This window comes from Leptinotarsa decemlineata, unplaced genomic scaffold (genome assembly GCF_025532065.1).
Source record: "Leptinotarsa decemlineata unplaced genomic scaffold, Ldec_3_MD MMD2_tig00000576_RagTag_RagTag, whole genome shotgun sequence".
Lineage (NCBI taxonomy): Eukaryota > Metazoa > Arthropoda > Insecta > Coleoptera > Chrysomelidae > Leptinotarsa > Leptinotarsa decemlineata.
In genome coordinates, this window is record NW_027412551.1 from 11959573 (window position 1) to 11965292 (window position 5720).

Consider the following 5720-nt stretch of genomic DNA (forward strand, 5'->3'; position numbering starts at 1 on the left):
ATTATTTTTGGTGAATTGAAAACACCAATTCAACGTGAATCACTACTTTTGCACAGGTACCGCTCTCAGAGCGCCGTAAGGATGTTCCTGTAGTGCGTGTGTTTTGTTCCCGAAAAAAATCCAATTTCTTGTGTCATATCATCACTTCATCGAAATGTTATTCAACTTAATCGTCTATTTTTGGGCATGATACCTTTATATTGAGCTAGTCTGTCTCTGTTTGCTTTGGGAAAACACACAAAACCTGTTCTGAAACATACGAATATTCCAAATGCAAAATACCATCATTCGTTCAATAGTATTTATTCAAGCGTTTGAAATGAATATAAATTCAAGGAGAACTGAGTCAGGTGCTTTTGTTTTGATCCGTTCTAGTCAGTTGTTTTGTGAGCATCATCTCGAATACATTACAGGTAAGGAATTTTTTTTATGTTGGCATCAATTATGAAAGGAACGTAAATTTATTCTGAGCAGGATTTTTTGAATAGTTTTTTCGTTTTGAGGGCGTGTACTTACGTATTTTGATGCGAAAAAAAAAGCGGCGCTCTCCTTTATTTACAAAGTTACGGCCCTTCAAAGTTCTGAAAAGGGCAACTTTTCAGCCTTCTCTTTCACAAAATAAACTATTTAAAAACACAAGCATTCATTCACTAGGTCACCTTTACACCTTATTCCTCCTTTTTTGACACTTTTCACTTCAATAATGAGCATTTTTCTTATAAAAATGTTAAAAAATGTACGGAGCTGCTTGTTGGTTACATATCTCTGTATTTTACGTTTTAAAGGTTAATGGCATGGTTAGTGCGACTGATGCACTCCTAAAGTATATTCCTAAAGTATTTCAAATGTTTTTTACCTTCATTCTTCAGATCGTAAATTGGTTTTTGGTGGTGTATTACGAATTTGAAATAGTAGGCGGCGGCAAATACCAACCACTTTTTTCTGAAATGTCACTAGTAAGTAACCTAAAAATAGAAGAATTTCACCAGGAGAAGCATTCGTTTTTGAATCAAGTTTTTTATTAGAAAAATGTTCATTATTGAAGTGAAAAGTGTCAAAGAAGGAGGAATAAGGTGTACATGTAACCTAGTGAATAGATGCTTGTGTTTTTAAATAGCTCATTGTGTGAAAAAGAAGGCTGAAAAGTTGCCCTTTTCAGAACTTTGAAGGGTCGTAACTTTGTGAATAAGGGAGAGCGCCGCTTTTTTCTTTCGGATGCTTAATCTACGCATCAAAATACGTAAGTACACGTAAAAATTTTTTCAAAATCGCCGGGTGCCCTCAAAACGAAAATTTACCAGATGTGAAACTTCAATTGATTCAAGTGAACATTGTTTTTACTTCATTTATCTGGTAGCACAGAAACATTTTTTCTTTCTCACGCAGTTAGGATATTTGTCAATGTATTCTTTTATCTTCAGTAGGATACTGATATCACGTTCGTAGTTTGATAAAATATTTCTGAATTGCTCATTGGGGCATCTCATACTGTACATGAGGCAATTCAACTCAACCTGTTGGGTTTTTTTGAATTTTGTGTTTGAAGTACTGATAACTTTCTAACTACGATACATTCAGTTTTATGGATACATTCAATTTGAACGTCCAGCAACCTTGATGATCTCTGAATCACCTCTGAAACACATTGTATATTTCTGTATCTTGACAACCTTAGTGCAAAACTCTCATCGAAAAAATGAGGAATACTTAGCGTAGGCTCAATAATAATGAGTGATGAAGTTCTTTCCAAATACCTCAGTGCATACTTTGAACATCCAAGGCACAAGAACCTCAGCAATGCTCCAAGCCAGAACGGGATCGTTTCAGAAATCATTCACATACTTTCTACCAATGACAACTTGTCAGGTATGAGAACCTTAGTAATTCTTCAGGCCAAAACAAGACGGTTTCAGAAATCAGTTTTTAATTACCTCCAAATAATAGCTTGTGGGGAACAAGAAACTCAGCAATGCTCCAAGCCAGAACAGAATCATTTCAGAAATTATTCACGTACTATCGAATAATTCTCAAGTAAACTCACGCAGTTTGATAAAGTATTCCTTGAATATACAATAACATAGTCAATGTCATCTAGGTAGGCTAATTAAACCTGTAGCTAAAATAACAAAAGTGTTACCTGGATCATTAATACGTTATCTGAGATGCCAAAATGATAATTATTTTACTTTCATGACATCTGCATCTGTATCTGTATAAGAGGGAGAGTTTGTGAAGACCCACAGCACCTATGTCACATGTGACCCATTGTACATCCTTCCGAAGAGTTTCCTCCTGAGTCGTCGTAAATTTTGTCATTTCCAGTAAGGTGGACAGGTCACTGGGATACATTTCCTTTATATCGACAGGTGTAGGCCAAGACTCGCCGAATACACACTGTCTTTGACAACCTTGAGGTGTCTCACGGCGGCCTCCGCAAAGGTTTTGGAAGGTGCAGCAACATTACTGTCGTTGCGCGGCTTCTTCAACCTTCTTGGGGTTCCCTCCGTGGAGGTGCACAAGCGAGGGCGCTTTACTGCTAGGCCAGCCGGCTCCTTGCCTTTATTCAAGGTGGACCTCTTGACGCTTGCCGCAGAAAGTACCCTTGCTGTTGGAGGTGGAGTGGGGGAGGATGAGGGTGCACTTATAGTTGCTGCTACTCCTGTCTTTTTTGCTCTCTTTCTCCTTTTGGCCTCGGCGCCGCAAATGCTCTTACGCCTTGGCTTCACGAGGTGATCTGCTATGTCCAGCCTCATTCTGAGCGGTAATTTGGGGTGACTATTTCTGTTCATCCCCAGCAAGCTTAGATTATGGTGAGAATTTCTGTCTAGCCTCGGGATTGTTTTTGTTTTTTCTGTTTTTGTGTTTGTTCCATTCATGTGTGTTCCCACGAGTAGCAAGAAAAGAGTTGGTCCCCTCTGGCAGAGCCCCGCATTACCAAAGGTAGGCTGATTACAATGAGGTTTCGCCCGGTTGCCTAACAGAATCGTTCGTAACCGCATTCCACTCTGCGGCCATTCAGCTGTCGGTACGATTCCTTACACCTTAACTTGGGTAGGCTGGTCCACGGTGGCATGTTTCGCAAAGTCTTTTGGGGAGTTTCATTTTCCCTCACCATACTCATCATTTCTGCCACTGACCAGGAGTTAGGCCACATCAGCTTCCCGGACAGGGTCCCCAGTCCCCTGGCAGTTTCCGTATCCGCCACCTGGGGACGCGCCTGGTAGTTACCCCAACCCACGTGAGTGTATCCAGAAACACTACTTGTGGATTGCTCGAGATACCAAAGGATCCTTAACTATTTGTCAAAATTCACAAACTCAAAAGGAAAGAGTCACCTAGTTCTAGTTGATCCTCGAGGATTTTGAAATTGGTGTTTTTATTCAATTGATTAATTTCCAATGCTTCCAACGAATGCATCTCCCTTTCTTTCCTGCCTTGTCTGGTTTGCTTCTTGTAGTCAATTTATAACTGACTTCTTATCTGATAACACATGTCTACGGTACCTTATATTGGAATTTCTGCCTGTATGGCCTATATAAGCTTCAGAACAGTCACCACATTCTAGTGTATATATGCCTGATTCACCCCTGTTGGATTTTGCGTTGAAAAACATTTTCATTGAATGAGCATATTTCTTAGCTTCTTCAGATTCTTCATGATTCAGATGCGATCTGCTTTTAGACCTTCATTCCTTCTTGAAAAGCCTTCTCTTATGACGGAATCATAAATGATGTATATATCATCAAATTGAATGTAGATAATTCATGTCATGATGAACTGAAAGGATCCATGGGGATTGTACCTACAATCTGTGAGAGTGTTTTTCCTATGTATGTTGAACTAAAATGTAGTTTTAATTTTTGTAGTAGCAGGATTAAGAAAGTTGATGCTATTGCCTTTCAGATCACCTTCGTCACAGTTTCTACTCTCCACCTTCCACTGTTCCATTTCCTTTTATGTATATGTCATACCATTTTCCATCAAATTTGTAGCAAGATATTTCACAAGGTCCTATTTTTCGTTTTTACGTTTCATTATCTTCAGTTTGACCATTCGTCTCCTTTGAAAAGATGTATAGTCATTGCTCTGAAATCTTTGACTAGTGTAGTCGATTTGATGTTCATCCAAACCACTGATTGAGGTGATGAAAAAATGAAGACTGAAGCCTCTGGCGTGAAATTAATAAAAACGAGCACTTTTCCTAAACACCAGAAGTTCAATACTTTTCTCGAAGTGCTTCTCACCACCCAAGTTGGCGCCTTCAGGAAATGAAGACGTCTCCTGAGGACGCCGAATCATTTGGTGAAATGCTCGTCGACAGGAGTGTTGAAGTTCTTGTGTTGAAGTGCTTGTTTTGTAGACGTCTTCATCCCCTGAAGACCACCACTTGGTTGATGAAGCACGCTTCGTCAATGGTATTGAAGTTTTGATGTTTGGGAAAAGTCCTCGTTGTAAACTGGTTGTATCGTTGTTGTCAAATTCAACCCCAGACCACTGCTGAGCTGATCAATAGCAACTTTGCAGCATTTTGGGAGCGATTCGTATTCATAATGAGTATTTTTCGCTTTTCGCCAGTAGAAAACATCCTTCAAATGAATTTACTTGACTAACTTCCTACTTTCCTTACAGATCAACCATGAAGTACTCAGTGTTCATGTGCTTCCTCACCGTTGTATCAATCACAATCGCCGACGAACTCACAGACTGCAAATGTTGGAAGGGGTATGAGCCTCATAAAGATCCAGAGGGTGTGAAATGTTATGGAGTTCTGCTCTTGCATACCAGACCATGCAACGAACCAGAGAGGCCAATATGCAAATGTTCCGGGAATGTAACCGGTATAGTTTCAGATACTACCGGTTTGTGGTGTTCAGAGTATTCCGAAGGAGAGGAGAAAAGGAGGTGGGCGTGTGAGAACAAGGAGGAATGGAATAAGTTCTACGAGGAGAATCCAAGCGAGAAGCCTTGAAGGATATGACAGAAGTGGAAGAATAAGAATGTTATAGGTTTACTCATTTCAATCGGGGTATTGCTTCTATTGACGCAATGCTTGTGACTAGACTGTTGCTTGAATAAAGAACTGATTTTTGTAAGTTCATTCACTAGAGAAAATTTTCCTTTTCAGGGAATATTTCTTCGGCTACTGCAATCAAGCATTCTTTTATCATTTCTCCATCGGTGAAAGGTTTGCCACGTTTTCCGATTTCAAGAGCCACACGAAAGCTGGCGCGAGTTGCAGACTCTTGTTCAGTATTCGTTTTGGTGAGCAAAGATTGCTGCGATTTGAGTCCGCGTTTCAAAGCTTCAAATTTTTCCTCCCGCAAACTTCCTGTATACTTGGAGTAACTTTGAAAATGTTTCGATTCATAGTGTCGTTTAATGTTATAGTCTTTGATAACAGCTATGGTTTCATTACAAATTAAACATAGCGCCTTATTACTGGACTCAATGACAAAATACTGAAAGTTCCATTTTCCTTGGAACGTTCTGCATTTACTGTCGATTTTTCGCTTCTTTTCCATACTAACAAATCACACATAAAAACATAAAAAGTCAAATCAAAATACTTTTATTGACGGGTGTTACTTTATTTCACAATAGACAGTTTCGCTTCCTTCGCCTTTCCTACGCAGACTAACTCGCAGTTGCGCCGCTAGCCTTTTTATATGCAATTATTACTGCTATCTCGAAGTGATCGGAATACACTAGCTAGAACCAGA

At 39.5% G+C, this 5720-nt stretch overlaps 1 long non-coding RNA gene across 1 annotated transcript; it reads left to right on the forward strand.

Moving 5' to 3' along the window:
- Nucleotides 1–229: 229 nt before the first annotated feature.
- Nucleotides 230–5098, forward strand: LOC111510011 (uncharacterized). The gene is made up of 2 exons (XR_002722713.2): nt 230–413; nt 4630–5098. It is a non-coding gene; the product is annotated as an uncharacterized lncRNA (long non-coding RNA).
- Nucleotides 5099–5720: the final 622 nt, after the last annotated feature.